This window comes from Lissotriton helveticus, chromosome 6 (genome assembly GCF_964261635.1).
Source record: "Lissotriton helveticus chromosome 6, aLisHel1.1, whole genome shotgun sequence".
NCBI lineage: Eukaryota > Metazoa > Chordata > Amphibia > Caudata > Salamandridae > Lissotriton > Lissotriton helveticus.
In genome coordinates, this window is record NC_136067.1 from 2,063,871,781 (window position 1) to 2,063,890,133 (window position 18,353).

General features: G+C 39.3%; 1 protein-coding gene across 2 annotated transcripts in view; it reads right to left on the bottom strand.

Annotated features, from left to right (window-relative positions):
- The window catches only part of LOC144764004 (uncharacterized), a 167,851-nt gene that overhangs the window by 112,971 nt on the left and 36,527 nt on the right, over window positions 1-18,353 (bottom strand). The gene's annotated exons all lie outside the window — the stretch shown is intronic.

The following is an 18,353-nucleotide window of genomic DNA, read 5'->3' on the forward strand; positions in this document are numbered from 1 at the left end:
AAATAAATAATTTTTTTACTCAAAACAAAGCTCAAAAGGTAAAGTATAATCATCCTTTATGATCTTCAGCCAACTGATATTAAAATGGGAAAAAATGTTCCATGAACTCCACATTTAAAGGAACATTATGGTAATTATCTGAAATCTAAAATCCACTGTAATTTCCATTTATGATGAGTTCACAACCATTCCTCCTGCAAATGCACTTCTCATAACATCACATAGATCACAGTACTTTACAAAAGTGACATAATCAGTGACATCACTAGTGACAAACCATTGGTCAGCTGAGATATCTATTAACTGCCCGAATCCTTTTCCAGTAGTGCAAACCGGAGGTGGCAATAATTTGTTTGTTTTTGTGTCACCCACAATCCCTCTAGATACACTTACACATACACACAACCCCCCCCACACACATACATAGAATTGAGCTGGATTGAGGAATTTTTCAATTCCCTACTTTGTTTCAGTCAGGCCATGGTGGGATAACAAGAAGCACGTGATATAATAATGTGTTCCTTACTGGATAGAGTAGAGAGAGACAATTAAACAGCTAAGTGGGTGGGGGCACGGGCCAAGGGTTACTCCTCTTCAGCCTTGGAGCCAAGCCAGAAAACACTTTTAAAACCCTTCTTGGTTCTATGAATGCCAGATAAGCAGAGGGGACACTCCATAGTTTTTACCTGCATTCATATCCACTAATCTAAGTTTACAAAACAACTGCATGCCCAACATAATTTGATGATCCAGTGTCTTTGCTATCCAAAATGAGAGAACCTATTTTCCAGGTAGACCATGTGTCACATTTTCCTAGATTGCTTTGTTTAACATAATCTTCTGAACGTTGCACTTTGATTACCTAAATATCAAGACAACTGAAGAAGAAGAAAACAACAGAAAGCATAGAGAAGAGACTTTGAGATCAATGATGCAGCCACTTTTCACCCCCCCCACTTCTTACAATGTATGGGGTTGTGAGCAAGGGCAGTTGCAGGGACCAGCCAGGTGTTCATGACTGTCCCTTTCTCCACCTTGCAACTATTGACTGGGATGTGGTACCCTGGTACAGTGAGGTTCCTTCATCTGTTGCAATATATTCTGTACATTTTTATAGCACACTAATCACCCGAGAGGTATCCAGGCACCAGGGCAAGGTGTAGGTGTGTGGTCCCCTTACTGAGGAGGCGGCTCTGATGTTTTGAGCGAGGCTGTTTACATGGTGGGATATTGAATTTGGCCGCACTTATGAATGGGGAGCCAGTAAAGCTTCCTGAGGTGCAGTGTAATGTGGTTGCCACACAGGAGGTCGAGTATGAGTCTTGTAGAAGTGTTCTGGATCGTCTAGAGACTGTGTAGGAGTTGTTTTGTGTGGTATGTGGGTATGGTTGTTGGTCTGAACTCCAAAGGCCTCAAGGTGCAGTTCCATGAGGTGCTCTTCTTGCCAACAACCAGTACTTCCGTCTTGTCTGAGTTGTGCTTCACGCAGATGCTTGACATACAGTCTGCCACTATGGTCATGCAGTTGGTAGTGTTGGTTCCGGTGGTGGTTGTCTTGTCTGTCAGAGAGAGGATGAGTTGTTTTTTATTGGCATGGAAGATGATGGTGATATCTTGTGATTGGTTGATGTTGCCGAGCAGTTTCCTGTATATGTTGAAAAGGGTGGGCTGAGGGATTTTTTATTTTTTATTTATTTATGCTTTTATATATAGCTTGAGATTTACCTGAAAGTGTCAGAGCGCTTTACAATAGAACCAGTAACTTTAAAAAAAGGGACTTCAGAGCACATGAATTATTCTATGGGTTTTTTACCCGCTGCGTGCGCGTGTCGGACAACGGCCGTCACGAGCACTACCTCAGTAGTGCTACGCATGTCCGTTGGCCAACACAGCCCCACCCACCTAATAGAACTCCCGCACCACGGCGGAATTTGCGCCGCAGTTAAGGAAATATTTAAAAAAATAACACCTCTGCGTCAACACATATAAAGCATACCTTCAGTTAATTCTACTTGTTCAGTTAGCTAGCTACAACCAATATTTGGTAGAGAGACAAAATATCGAAATTAAAATATCGATATACAATAATATCGATGTTTTAATTTCGATGGTATAGAATATCGATGTGCAATAATATCGATAGACAGAATATCGATATTAAGGTATGTATGTTACTAATATTGAAATTTTGTTTAGTGTTATGTATTTTATTATGTTGTTTATGTTTGTTAAACATGTTTTTTAATGTATGTTTAGAATTAGTAATTTTGTTTACATTTTGCGTTTTAGTATCAGAGCGGGTTGTGGGTTTATAGGGGAATAGGGTGGGAAGTAATTTAATTATAATTAATTGATTAATATGTTTTAAAAATATTTTTGATTAATAACTAATTATTAATTAATATTTAATTGGCAATTAATTATTAATTAGTTAATTAAATTAATTAGAGTTAATGTAGTAGTACTTTTTATTTTTTGTTATTGTTAATTAATAATAAATTGGTAATTAATTATTATTAATTAGTTAATTAAATAATTAGAGTTAATATAGTAATGTTTATTATTGTTTGTTATTGTTAATTAATAATTAATTGGTAATTACTTATTATTAATTAGTTAATTAAATTAATTAGAGTTAATATAATAATATGTTTAATTTTTTGGCATTGCTAATTAATAATTAATTGGTAATTAATTATTATTAAGTGATTAAATGACAATTACATTTTTTAATGTTATTTATTCATGTGTAGTGGGTTGTGTGTTTATAGGGGAATAGGGTGCGACATAATTAAATTAAAATAATAAAGAGATTGTATTTTTGGGGGGGGTATTTATTATTAATTAATTGTTAATTAATTAATTGGTTTTTTTTTTAATTATTTCATAATATTAATTATAAATAATGTAGTAATAAATATTGTTTAGTCTTGTAAATATCTTTTTATTTAATTGGTAATTAATTATTATTGGTAATTAATGTGTTAATTAGCTAATTTATAATTACATGAATTTAATATTAATTGTTATTAATGTATTAATTGATATTTATATTAATTGTGGTTTTTTGTATGTATAGTGTGTTGTGTGTTAAAGGGGGAGTAGTGTGGGAAGTAATTTTTACACCCATGCTATCCAACGCTTTCCCTACTGTTGCACCCTCTGGAGTGGGAATAGTAATTTTTACCCCTACGATATCCAACGCTTTCCCTACTGTTGCACCCTCTGGAGTGGGAATAGGGATTTTTACCCCTACGCTATCCAACGCTTTCCCTACTCTTGCAACCTCTGGAGTGGGAATAGTAATTTTTAACCCTACGCTTTCCAACGCTTTCCCTACTGTTGCACCCTCTGGAGTGGGAATAGTAATTTTACCCCTACGTTATCCAACGCTTTCCCTACTGTTGCACCCTCTGGAGTGGGAATAGTAATTTATACCCCTACGCTATCCAACGCTTTCCCTACTGTTGCACCCTTTGGAGTGGGAATAGTAATTTTTACCCCTACGCTATCCAACGCTTTTCCTACTGTTGCACCCTCTGGAGTGGGAATAGTAATTTTTACCCCTACGCTATCCAACGCTTTCCCTACTGTTGCACTCTCTGGAGTGGGAATAGTAATTTTTACCCCTACGCTATCCAACGCTTTCCCTCCTGTTGCACCCTCTGGAGTGGGAATAGTAATTTTTACCCCTACGCTATCCAACGCTTTCCCTACTGTTGCACTCTCTGGAGTGTGAATAGTAATTTTTACCCCTACGCTATCCAACGCTTTCCCTACTGTTGCACTCTCTGGAGTGGGAATAGTAATTTTTACCCCTACGCTATCCAACACTTTCCCTACTGTTGCACCCTCTGGAGTGGGAATAGTAATTTTTACCCCTACGCTATCCCACACTTTCCCTACTGTTGCACCCTCTGGAGTGGGAATAGTAATTTTTAACCCTACGCTATCCAACGCTTTCCCTACTGTTGCACCCTCTGGAGTGGGAATAGTAATTTTTACCCCTACGTTATCCAACGCTTTCCCTACTGTTGCACCCTCTGGAGTGGGAATAGTAAGTTTTACCCCTACGCTATCCAACGCTTTCCCTACTGTTGCACCCTTTGGAGTGGGAATAGTAATTTTTACCCCTACGCTATCCAACGCTTTTCCTACTGTTGCACCCTTTGAAGTGGGAATAGTAATTTTTACCCCTGCGCTATCCAACGCTTTCCCTACTGTTGCACCCTTTGGAGTGGGAATAGTAATTTGTACCCCTACGCTATCCCACACTTTCCCTACTGTTGCACCCTCTGGAGTGGGAATAGTAATTTTTAACCCTACGCTATCCAACGATTTCCCTACTGTTGCACCCTCTGGAGTGGGAATAGTAATTTTTACCCCTACGTTATCCAACGCTTTCCCTACTGTTGCACCCTCTGGAGTGGGAATAGTAAGTTTTACCCCTACGCTATCCAACGCTTTCCCTACTGTTGCACCCTTTGGAGTGGGAATAGTAATTTTTACCCCTACGCTATCCAACGCTTTTCCTACTGTTGCACCCTTTGAAGTGGGAATAGTAATTTTTACCCCTACGCTATCCAACGCTTTCCCTACTGTTGCACCCTTTGGAGTGGGAATAGTAATTTGTACCCCTACTCTATCCAACGCTTTGCCTACTGTTGCACTGTCTGGAGTGGGAATAGTAATTTTTACCCCTACGCTATCCAACGCTTTTCCTACTATTGCACTCTCTGGAGTGGGAATAGTAATTTGTACCCCTACGCTATCCAACGCTTTCCCTACTGTTGCACCCTCTGGAGTGGGAATAGTAATTTTTACCCCTACGCTATCCAACGCTTTCCCTACTGTTGCACTCTCTGGAGTGGGAATAGTAATTTTTACCCCTACGCTATCCAATGCTTTCCCTACTGTTGCACTCTCTGGAGTGGGAATAGTAATTTTTACCCCTACGCTATCCAACGCTTTCCCTACTGTTGCACTCTCTGGAGTGGGAATAGTAATTTTTACCCCTACGCTATCCAACGCTTTCCCTACTGTTGCACCCTCTGGAGTGGGAATAGTAATTTTTCCCCTTACGCTATCCAACGCTTTTCCTACTGTTGCAATATGTAGAGTAAGTAAATATATGAATTTATATGTAGTTTTAATTTATTTTAAATGTGTATGTATTAGTTATTATTTTTTAAATATGTTTTAATGTTTATATTTATAATTTTCTAAATTATATGTATTTTGAAATTATTTTTACATTATTATTAATACATTTAAAAAAACAATATTTTTAACTTCGATATTTTTGTACTACTATATTTTTTTCCGATATTTATGTACTTACTTTTATATAGATAGAACTCCGATATTTTTGATTTCGATATTTTTGTGTCCATATTTTTGTATGTCTATATTCTGTCTGTCGATATTATGTCATAGATTCCCAATATTTACTACACACAATCCTCTTATAGGCAGTGAAATGAAAAAGAGACTGAAGTGTCTGCTAGGATTTGAAGTGGTGGGTGTTACCTTTTTATCCGCCTAATTTGACAGAAACACCATCTTGGAAGGAACGTTTACAATTAAAAAACACTGAGCTGGGGGCGGCAAGGGAAATAGTTTGGTAGAAGTTCAATAATAGCCTTGTTTAGCTAAATGCTGTAACAAATGTTCTTATATATCTTTTTTTGTTTAAATAGTTTCTAAGAATAAATAACATATTTTTATTCAGATGCATGCTGTAAACATTCATGCATTTCTAAAAACTCAAAAACAGTTCGTACCTCCACACTAGCTGCAGTTGGATAAAGCCTTTGCTTTTATGGGTACCTCCTAGTTGTTCATAATTCTAAATTGTCTAAATTTTATACCAAGCGGTCTGGAGCTTCACATGAGTGTGATGACCACGTTTAACCTTTTTCTTTGTTTGGCTGCGCTGCTTCGGCAGCAGTCCCAAGTTAATATTTCATTTTTTGTTTGGTTTCTGTCCCCGTGGGTCTTACGCTGCCTGTTTTTGACATCAGGGTGTAGTGCCAGCAAACTTTTAGTAACCGGCCACCGACATAGAAGCCCGCACCCAGGCGTCCACATTTACTTCCTTTTGCGTGCAAGCCCATTTCTCTGCGGCAATTATAGAAGATGCCACAGACAGGGATGGTGGCTCAGAGGGAACACACTCCATCACTGTGTCGGTAGCACAGGTGTCCCAACTAACGCAGCAGATCGTGTTCCTGCGGGGTGGCGGCAGTGGAGGCCAGCAGTTGACAGTGCTGCAGCTGTCCAGCAGAGAGCAGGTGCAGGTCCGCTGCGTAATCCCGGCCACAGAGGCTTCTTCAGTCATCTGATCACTGGCACAGCATATCCTGAGTGCCGCACAACAGCCTCTGGAGGATCGGCCTGAAGAGCTGCGGGCAGGCTCCCCTCAGCCGCACAGCGACAACTCCCAAAAGAAGGTGGTGTCTGATATGAAGGGTGGCAGCCTGACCCTTGCGTTCTTCCCTTTAGGAAGGAAAAGACCTATTTGAGATTGTATCCTTGTTTGCCAATCTGGATGTGTCTTCGGAAGGGGTGTTGCGGGACACAGTGTTGAAGGCCGTGGAGAGGTTGAGCAGGATGAGTGATGCTTATTATCCTTGGTCCAGAACGCCTCAAATCTCATTGGTACCCGCAATGAGTAATATTTCGGTGCTCTTGTTCTTTCTGAATCCTGATTCAATATTGTCTAGAAGATGATGAAGCTCAAGGTGGGGTGTGAGTTCATATAGATGGCCTTCTCAATCCCTTCGGTTAGGTAGGGAAGCAGAGAGATTGGTCAGACGTTGCTCCGATGATTCGGCTCAACTGTAGGCTTCTTGAATTCTGCTCATTGCCATTCATCCAAAAAAGTGGCGGATGAATGTCGAAGTTAAGATGGCCTCCAAATCTTCAGAAGCAGATTTTCGATTTTACAGAGATCTTTTGGTATGACTCATAAATACCTCAATGCTTGGATAGATATGAATTTTTGTTGTAAACTTCAAATTGTTGTTCTCCTGCTACTTACACTCCTAATAGCCCAAACTCTCTTCCCTTTCAATACACATTGGACCGCCTGACATCTGCTTGTTGTACCTTGTTTTTTATTTTATTTTGGTACATCACTGTGATTGTTTGGAAATCTTAAGGTCACCCCACAACCTAACCACACTGGCCTACGAAAATGTCCAAGTAAACAGGCAGGTTTGACCAGATGAATACATATATTTCTGCGAATAATCCTGATTCTGTAAATCAATATTTCCATTTTTCAAGAAGAAATCCACAGTTTGGACCTGTAGACGCCCCACACAGATGTAAAATTAAATTAATCAGAGCCTGTGTGTCATTACTTCCTTTATGCTTCTTCCTGAAATACTACTATGATACAAAATGTTAATATCGATTTCACTCATGGCATTCCTTCTTTTGCCTTTTAATGTATATAAAGTAGTAATACAGCTTGTGCAGCACTAAAGCTGTTTCAAGATGTATTTGTCACGAGAGATCGGCTACAGAAGTGACTCAAGATAGCTGCTCATTAGCATCTTGCCATCTTACCAAGGAACGTTTCCTCACAGAGGGATGCATTTTCTGGCAAGGTGCGGTTCCGAAATCCTTCAGTAGGCTTTGGAAGCACCCATTTCTGGCCGGGTATGTTTATAGACCTTTAATTGGTTTAATTATCTTTTTTACATTCTTTCCCTTGCAGCTCCTGGCTCATTCCATAAAACGGCTGCCATTTCACGAGCTTCAGGTTTTAAGCTTTTTTCCTCATGTGGTAGCCCGCTCACAGTTGTTTCTATCCACACATTGGTAATGTGGGCTGAGGAAATTAAAGAAATATGGGACATTTTCCAATAACTGAAGAGTTTCAATTTACTTACTTTTTACTGACTTTTTTATTTTTATGATATCATATGGATAATCTATAAGGGCAGTATGAACATTACAAATGCATACAATGTGGATTTGACAAGAGTTTGATGGTTGTTATGGATTATCACATTGTGATTCCCCATAACTCCTTGTTATAACCTGTTGGTCTTCTCTCTTGAAGCTGTACAGTCTCTGGTTTGACTTTGTGGGTTCTGAAGGAGTTCCTAAGCCATTTTGCCTGTTCTTCTCAGCTAAATAAAACTATGGAGTCTGCAAATTCAGGTAAACCTCAGTCTACTATCAATTCCAATGCTAATAATCAGAAAGAATCTGGAAGCAATGCAAATAAAAAGGTTAAAAAGGACCCCTCTTCTCCGAATAAATCATCTTTTCCTTTGACACTGGAGGACATTATGAATCAGTTGAGAAACATAAAACCTTTTATGGCAGACACTAATGCGGCGTTTCAAAGAATTGAGGAAAAATTGTGTGATTTGGATTCTAGACTTGCGGAGGTCGAACAGAGGGTTAGCGATGCTCAGGATGTGACTGCCAATGTTGAAACTTTATCCAAAGTGAGTCAACTTAAGAAATTTACAGAGGATCTGGAAAACCGTAACAGGTGCAACATTCTAAGCAAATGTGGCTTACTGGAAAGGTCTGACGGCCCTGACATGATCAACTGCTTGAAGATTCATTTACCGAAAATAGTTGGCCTTCCAAATCCTGTTGATCTCAACATCCAAAGAGCACACAGGATTGGTCCTCCTAGTGTTTTGACCACGACCTTTGGATGTTTATCTCAACATCCGAAGAGCACACAGGATTGGTCCTCCTAGTGTTTCGACCTCGCAGAGGCCACGAGGGATCATTGCCTATTTTCTTCAATACCCTGAGCTAATTCTGACACAGCAGCAAAACAACATAAACAAATGGTATGGTCTGGTCAGAAGATTTTTTTTAGCCAAGATGTTTCTAGAGCTACGGCTCATCGTTGGAAGGAGTTTTTAGATCTTAGACCTACGCTGCGCTCCATGAATGCTCGTTATGGACTTATTCACCCTTGCTTTTACAAGGCCAGCTATAAAGACAGAAATATAACTTTTGCAGATCCCCAGAGCTCAAGAAATTCATACATATGCACAAAGGAGAAGTCATAGAACTCAGTAACTCTTAAATATTGCTCATTAATTTTTTCTCTTTTTTGCAGGTCCCTAGGCCCCCTTTGTTGGATGTGGGTGTCTACGTTCAGTAATGTCTTTCTAGTTCCAACGTCCACGTTTCATTCAGCCCTGCTTTTCCCTTTCTGTTTGGTGAGTCCCACTGGCGCCATGAAAGGTATGTCTTTTTCATTTGAAATTGTTCCCTCCTTACTTTGTTGATATTATATTTACTAAATCTCAGTGTTTCGACTTTGGAACTACGTCTGTTTGTCTAGTTTCTACCTCAACATCAATGTCTTATTTGTTCTTCATTCTTATGGCTAAAGTCATTTGGCCTTCCGTCATCGCTTTTTTTTTATTTATATCAGAGAAGAACTTGCTTTCCCTATTCCCTTTCTTCTCTTTTTATCTTTTGTCTCTCTTTTCCCTCTTTTACTTCCTATTACTACTTTTTCTGCTATGCAGAAAACTCTCTTTAGATATTTTTGTTCCTTTAGTATTCTACCATTTTACACCTGTGTCTTTATGGATGGATAATACGTCATGTGTCACCATGGGATCATGGCGACATCCCTGAATGTGGGGCACTCCTTTAGGTTCTCATGAAAATGAGACTCCAGAATAAAGTTCGAAAAGAGAATTTTAATCATTCATTATTCGATTTTTCAAGTTCATCAGTTGATTTTTACACGGTAAATGTATCCAAAGAAACTTGTCTTCATGCTCCAATGCATTTCGGGCTATGGCAAGCCCTTCATCGGGGAGCCTCTACAATTAAATCAGACACAGCAAATCGATATCGTAATACTAAAATACTGAACAACAATAGTGCACAAATTGGATGAAATCCAAGTGACAGTGAAGATTAACGGTGAAAATTAAAAATAGGTGCATAACGAGTGCTCCACAAGAAAAGCGAGTCAAAAAACGGTATATGTGAGTTAGAACCAAAAACATATTATAGTGCAAGAAAGCGATTGACACCCCAAGAGAATCATTGTTTGTCAAGGGTCCTCCTAAAACCAGCAATAGAATGGTACTTGTTTCTAAATTCTCTAACTTGAGTTCCACATACAAACGCATAATTTTGAGACACTGGCCTATCTTGAGTGTTGAACCAGATTTTGGCATGACTTTTAAGGAACCACCTCTTTTCGCATATACTCGTAGTGCCAACCTCAAAGAACTCCTGACCAGTAAACACCAAGAGAAAATACTTCCTAAAGGAACTAGACCATGCAGAAATTGTGGAAACTGTAATAACATTATTCCTGGAACTACAGTCAATCACCCCATGAGAGGCAACCCCATTAAACTGAGTGTAGACGCTACATGCGACTCAACAAACGTTGTATATTTGATTAAATGTCCTTGTGGGAAATGCTATATTGGGAAGACCGAAAGAAAGATTAAGACTCGGATCAACGAGCATAAATCAAACATTAGACTCCAAAACACCAAATCCAATGTGGCTGTGCACTTTAATGAGCATAGACATAATGTCTCCCAACTGAAATTCTTGATTCTGGAACAAGTGCGAAAAAGGGAAGGAATGGACAACAGTAAGCACTTACTCCAAAGAGAGATGGCCTGGATCTATCGTATGCAGACAATGAGACCGACCGGTCTCAATGATCGTTTGGAATTTGCATGCTTTGTGTAAATATAGCTGTCTAAATATCATTGTTCCGTTATATGCGATTATCATAAATTACTGTTCTTAGTTTTCAGTATTTAGATAATTCACCTACACTTTCCCATCTTTAGGTAACTCCTATAAGATGGCCACCACGTTTTTAGTTGATCACCGGTTAGTCCGTTTTTGATTTTTTGTCGACCACTTGTTAGTCCGTTTTTGATTTTCTTTCTTATTAACCACACCGCACTGCCTGTGCTACTGATACCGGCGTGTGAAACGCGCGATTATCCTGATTCACTGTAAGTAAGCTAAAAGCCTTTTAGTTTTTTTGTTTTTTGGCACATCGTTAAACGCCCCACTCGCACTCCATTAGACGCACTCGTATTTGGTAAGCATGTCTGTGCACGCTATGTTGATTCCTGCATACCGTCTGGTATTGTAATGTTCACCCACCGGGTTCCTAAACGTTGATACCGCTAGACTTCTTTTAAGGTTTTTATTCCGCACATCGTTAGGCACTTTAATGATTCCGGTCCTCACTTGTATATACCGCTGGCAACCCGCGTTTTTGACCCTTGCACTATAATATGTTTTTGGTTCTAACTCACATATACCGCTTTTTGACTCGCTTTTCTTGTGGAGCACTCGTTATGCACCTATTTTTAATTTTCACCGTTAATCTTCACTGTCACTTGGATTTCATCCAATTTGTGCACTATTGTTGTTCAGTATTTTAGTATTACGATATCGATTTGCTGTGTCTGATTTAATTGTAGAGGCTCCCCGATGAAGGGCTTGCCATAGCCCGAAATGCATTGGAGCATGAAGACAAGTTTCTTTGGATACATTTACCGTGTAAAAATCAACTGATGAACTTGAAAAATCGAATAATGATTGATTAAAATTCTCTTTTCGAACTTTATTCTGGAGTCTCATTTTCATGAGAACCTAAAGGAGTGCCCCACATTCAGGGATGTCGCCATGATCCCATGGTGACGCATGACGTATTATTAATAGACGTGTTAAGGACGGACACGTTACCTGTCGGGAGCACCCAATCCTTTAAAGAACATTTCAATAACCTTTTGTTAAACCTCTAAACAAGCTGTGCGCTTCCTACTTTTGTACTTTATGGATGGATAAACATTATTTTTATTATAAGTTTTTATACTGTTTGTTCTCTAGTTTGCCTTCGTGTTTTTCTCTATGAGTTATTTATGTATTGTGTCATGGAATGTTAAAGGTCTTCATAATTTGGTTTAGAAGCAGAGGGTATTATGTCACTTGTCAAAATTAAATTGTCAAATTGCTTTATTACAAGAAACTCATGATAAGGAACAAGACATAGCCTCCATACACAGACAGTGGGTTGGGAGTATTTTAGCTCTCCTGCTGTGTACAGCAAGAATGGTATTTTAATACGGTTTCATAAATCGTTAAATATTTAGCTGTTGGATGACTTTAACAGGATGCTGGAAAATGGCTTTTGTTAGCTATTAAGATAAATAATACACAATTTTCGATTTGTAATGTCAATGGTCCAAATGGAGTAGATTTGATATTCTGGAATGATTTTTTCTCTCTGTTATCATCCCATGCACCAGAGAATCTCATAGTGGGGAGAGATTGTAATCAGGTTATGGATCCCTTTTTAGATTGTAGATCTCAGACTAGATTTATTCCTACCAAAATGCCCGGAGCCTTTCAGAGAACCATATCCTCTAGAGGGTTAGTAGACATCTGGAGAGCATCACATGCTGATCTCCTAGAATTGACTTTCTTTTCTCCTGTTCATAATTCTCACTTTAGAATAGATTATATATATGCTACTCAACACACTCTTCAATTCCTAACTCATGCCAAAATAGGTTCAATACTCATTTCGGATCATGCTCCCGCAATTGCAGATTTAGATGATCCTAACTCTGACATGAATGTTTCTCCTCTAATTGTAATGACACTTTATCTAAACTTATTAAGGCCAAATTGCAATATAACAAACAATCATTGGACAATCCCTGTGGTTGCCTGCTCCGTTTTAATTTGAAAATGTTGGTGGTCGGAATAAAGACGGGAAAACCCTGGCGAATTACCTTAAAGCAAGAAAACAAAAATATAAGATTGTTGCTATAACAGACACTGCTTGGATCAGGCATAATAAGGACTCCAAAAATTAGAGAGCTTCTCTGGATTCCACACAAAGTTATATACCACAGAATCTTCCCCTTCAACTGAACAATTAGATACCTTTTTTTAATCAATCCCTAAATCTCTAGATAAAATGGTAGATTTGTCTTCTCTTGACACTCCATTATCCGAGGAAGAGGTTTTAAATGCCATTAACCAACTCCTGACAGTTAAAAGTCCTAGACCTGACGGCTTTTTTTGTGTGCTTCTCCTTACATTCCTAAGTCATTACTTCTCATCACTAATTTTTTTTACCACAGGGCAAACACTCTGTTCTTTTACTCAGGCTATGCTCTGTTCAATTCCTAAAAAAGATAAAGATCTCTCTCTATGTGGCAAAATATAGGCCTATCTCATTGATTAATACAGATTGTGAGATTTTAGCTAAATTACTGGCACTTTGTAATAACTCTGTTATTTCCAATTTAGTTGACACACATCAATCGGACTTTGTTAAGGTAAGATCTATTTCATACAATTCTAGAACCTTCCTTAACATCGTTCATTTGGCCTCTAAATTGAACTCTCCCTTGGCTGCCCTACCTCCAGATGCTGATAAGTCTTTTGATTGGGTGAATTGGTAACCTGTGTTTGGAGCATTGAAATGGCATGGTTTTAGTCCTCACTTCCTGAAATATATTCAGCTATTATATTCTGAATCAATCCAATTATTTTCCCCTTCATAGAGGGACTAGACAGGGTTGCCCTTTATCCCCACTCTTACTCATTTTATCACTGGAACCCTTTTAAGAAACAATTCACCGGTCTCTCCAAACGTTTAGGGCTTTCAATTTAAAAGTTTAGATATAAAATACACGTCATATGCTGATGATATTTTGTTATATTTATCCAACCCTAATACATCTTTACCCAGAGTTATTTTCACTATTAAATTCATACTCTACAGTTTCAGGATACAAACTTAATATAGATAAATCAGAGGTCCTGCCCCTAAATAAATTCTGCCTACCAGATATGTTTAAAGATTCTGGTTTAAGTGGAACTCAAAATATATTGAATGCTTGGGTATCTCTTAAACAATATTAAAGATACTATTACAATTATTCTTGATGAAAATATTACAAAAATCACTTCTTAGCTAGATGGTTGGTCTCCTTTATTTCTGTCCTGGTGGGGTAGATTATCTACAATCAAAATGATATTGCTGCCAATTGTGAATTTTTACTTGTGTATGCTTCCGGTTTCACTACCACACACCTTTTTCAAAACTATTAACCATTCTTTTATTCAATTTTTATGTAACAAATGCAAACCTAGAATCTCCATAGCCCCTCTTCAACAACCTAAAGATACTGATGGGGTTAACTCTCCTAATCTTAGGTCATATCACTCAGGTTTCAAATTGACACATATCTGGACTTCCTTGTCGGAATTTGCCGCATTTTCCTCAACAGTGTGGGGTTAGCTAGAAAACACAAAATTTACACCTTTTGCCTTCAGGGAGGTGGTTTGCATCTCTTACCCGTTAAGATTTTTCTTTCCCCAATGCTTACCCATTCAATAGCTATTGTTAAACCTCTGAGAGCCATACGCTCTGTTAAACTAATACAATTGTATCATTTTGTAGTGAAACATTGATAAAGGCAGGCATGTAGTCACAGTTTGCAAGTATGCTTTCTTGTTATTTACATTCACAAAGTAATTAGTCCAAATGTGAAAAAACATGTTTCTGATGCTCTTTGCGACATTCCTAAACCTCAAAATGCAATTGAACTAATATTGGAGTGTGTTGGAGCCAAACTACAGGCACACAGATCTGTAAGAGCAGAGAAATGTGCACTTTTCAAACATTGGCATGTCTAAAAAAGTAACATGAAATACAACCTTACCAGTAAAGAGGATTTATCATTGACGTTCCAAAGATGTAAAACATGGTACAGCCATCCCTTTCTAACCAGAAATTACAGCTTAAAAGAATGTATTGATCAATTCCCAACATTCATCTATGAGAGGAGTATGCCTCACAGTAGTGAAAAAAGAATGTAGGTGTTTTTCACTACAAGGACATGCAAAACCTAAAAATACATATCCTAACTTTTAGTAACATAACACCTTGCCCTATGGGCTACCTCGGGTCTACCTTAGGGGTGACTTATGTTTAATAAAAGAGAAGTTTAAGACTTGGCAAGAGGTTTTCAAAACCTAGTCGACATGGCATTAAAACTGCACACACAGGCTCAGCTGTGGCAGGCATGAGACATTTGTATAGGGCTACTTGTGTGGGTGGCACAATTAGAGCTGCAGACCCACTAGTAGTATTTCATTTACAGGTCTTGGGTATATGGTATACCTATGTACAAAATACTTACAAGACAATTAAATATGGCAGTTTTGTATACACCAATGTTACCATGTTTAGGGGAGAAGGGCATGCACTTTAGCACTGGTCAGCAGTGGTAAAGTGCCCAGAGTCCTAACTCCAACAAAAAGAATCCGTAAAATGAGGAGGTAAGTACGCAAACAGTTTGGGGAAAGTCCACCCTAAGGCTGACAAGTCTAATGGTATGGTATAGGATTCTGTTTTTGTTTCAGTATTGAAGTCAGTTGGATCTCTTTTGGAAACGCAGGGTTTAGCAGGGCACAAGAAGGAGAATAGTTTCTCAAATACAAGAAGTTTATCGCCTGCATTCCCCTTAATGCATCGCAAAGTATACAACTCAATACAGAAACTTTGGTTGTCCAATCTATTGCATGCCTCTTTGGCGCTCACTTTATTGTTCAGACAGACCATAAGCCCCTCTTATGGCTTAAACAGATGAAGGGTGAAAAACTTAAACTTTTGAGGTGGTCCACTTCCCTACCGGGGATGGATTTTGCAGTGGAACATAAACCTGGGAGTAACTATGCCAATGCAGATGGATTTCCCAGATATTGCCTGGTGTCAGTGTGTTGTGACTGTAGTCTGCTGGGATCCTGCTAATCTGGACCCCAGCAACTGTGATCTCTAACCTTTATTGGCTCTGGTAAGTACTTTGGTACATTCACAATTGGCTACCGGTGTACCCTTATATATCTCTAGTATATGGTATTAAGGTACCCAGGGCATGGATACACTGGGGTCTCCCATGGGCAGCAGCATGTATTGTCCCACCCATGGGAGTCCACTTAAACTCTGACTACAAGCCTAACATTGAGGTAATAGCACCTCTCATGACAGATACAAGTTTTCTTATATCTGAGGTCACTCCACTTAAACCTATAAGTCACCTCTATTAAAGGGCATGATGTTTGGTTACAAGTGTGAGGGTGCCCCTGCATGAGCAGGACACCCCTACAAACCACAGAGTCTGTTCTCCAAGCTTTGTAAGTGCAGTCAGCTATTTTAAGGTAAATAGTGGAGACGGTGAATAGTGAAGAGGTGTGGCTCACTGGTTAGAGGCGGCAGACCTGTAAGCAGAGAACGGCCCGGGACCAGGGTTCAATTCCCGACGCGGCAGGGCCTTGGACCAGGGTCAACGGACTCGTTAATTCTCGCCTCAGTGCCTACTCTAACCAGGGAACACACTCAGTAACTCTGGGCATTAAGCTTGCCTCATCTCTACAACGGCCCCCCACAGACGCCGGGGATGCCTGGTTTCACCCTGGAGATACCCAGAAAGGGACCATCTCACAGAGAAAACCAGTACGGGTTCCCCAGCGGTCTACAGCGCCAGGACACTCGGGTAGAGTAACAGTGCGCTTTACAAGTATCCCACATTTACATTTACATTTACATCAGTCAATGAGAGACATCTAACTATATAATGGCTGCACTGAACCTGGTCATGTTTGTAATCAAACATGTTGGAATCATACCCCAACACTGATTCAAGTGCTGGAAGTATCCCTAATAACAGCCTTTCAGGGTCTGCCAGCAAGCTAGTGCTGCTGCCGACCACAGACATGTTTCTGCCTTCTACAACAGCAAAAGGGTATTAAGTATACGGGAAGTAATGGCGCTCAAACAGTATTAGCGTGCATATAAAATGAAAAGGACGGCATTAACTGGTGCTAGCAGGGAGGGGAGACCCCAACAACCCCTCAATTTAGATGAGAACATTCACATCTAAGAATTAAGAAAACAAAATCCCGCGCACACAGATTCAGTACAAACAAGTAGAGTGTTACTCTATGTAAGTTACAGAAACAAAAGTCCAACGTTGATTCTTTGAAACTTTAAAACTACAAACAAACATAGAGGGCAACTTTTTGGCGATAATCTCACTAAAGGAGAAAGATTGGCTTTAAAGAACCTAAGTGAGGACCAAACCATTCTGATAAGGGAGCCAGACAAGGGAGGAAATGTTGTGATAATGAATAAAATTGACTACACTAATGAAATCCTTACACAACTTTCAGACACAAACTGTTATGAACCAATGAGTTATAACCCTACAGGACAATTGGGATCGATGATCAATAAACACTTGGTTGAGTGGCACTCCCAAGGTTTATTGGATGACGACGAACTAGCTTACTTAAAGGTATTTAGAATCACCTTTCCGTATTTATATACTTTACCGAAAGTACATAAAAATCAAGACTTTCCGCCAGGTAGACCGATTATATCGGGTATCGGGGGTCCCACTGAAAAATTGTCCGAATACGTGGATTTTTTCTTGGGCCCTCTTGTACGCAATCTACCAAGCTTTATACAGGGCTCGAAACATATCTTAAGCATTCTTGCGGATGTGGATTGGCAGACTTGTATGATTATGGCGACCTTAGATGTGGTCGCACTTTATACGAACATTAGCTCAAATCTACGTTTGGAATCAGTAACACAAATGTTGAGTATTCGGCCAGCCACGGAGTGGTTGCATAACCAAATGCTAATAAGAATGATGCAAATTATCCTCAACAATAACTTTTTCTATTTGAGGGTAAATGGTACAAACAGACCAAGGGGGTCGCTATGGGGTCTAAGTTTTCACCTAGCTTCGCCTGTCTTTTCATGGGTTGTCTGGAAAAAGATTGGATCTGGGGCACAAGAGGTGCTAAATGGATTGATAAGATTATCTATTGGGGGAGATACATAGATGACGGTCTCCTTCTATGGGCAGGTACACAGGCTGAACTTTTGGAATTTCTCACTTACATGAACAGCAACTTATATGGTATGCAATTTACTATGGAATTTAGCAGTACACATATCTCTTTCTTAGATATAGAACTGTACACTGACCACAATAAATTAAAGACCCGTCTTTTCAGGAAAAATACTGCGTGCAATTCTATCTTACACGCTGACAGCTCTCACCCTATACACCAAATCACCGCTATACCTTATGGCGAGTTTATCAGGGCCAGACGTAATTGCAGTGAAGAACCAGAATTTCAAGAATGCATTGAGGATATGAATCAACGCTTCGTAGAAAGAGGGTACCCCCCCAGTATCATCCACAAGGCCAAAAAAAGAATCAAGCGAGTGAAGAGGGAAGAAACTCTTAAACCAAAATCTATTCCCAATG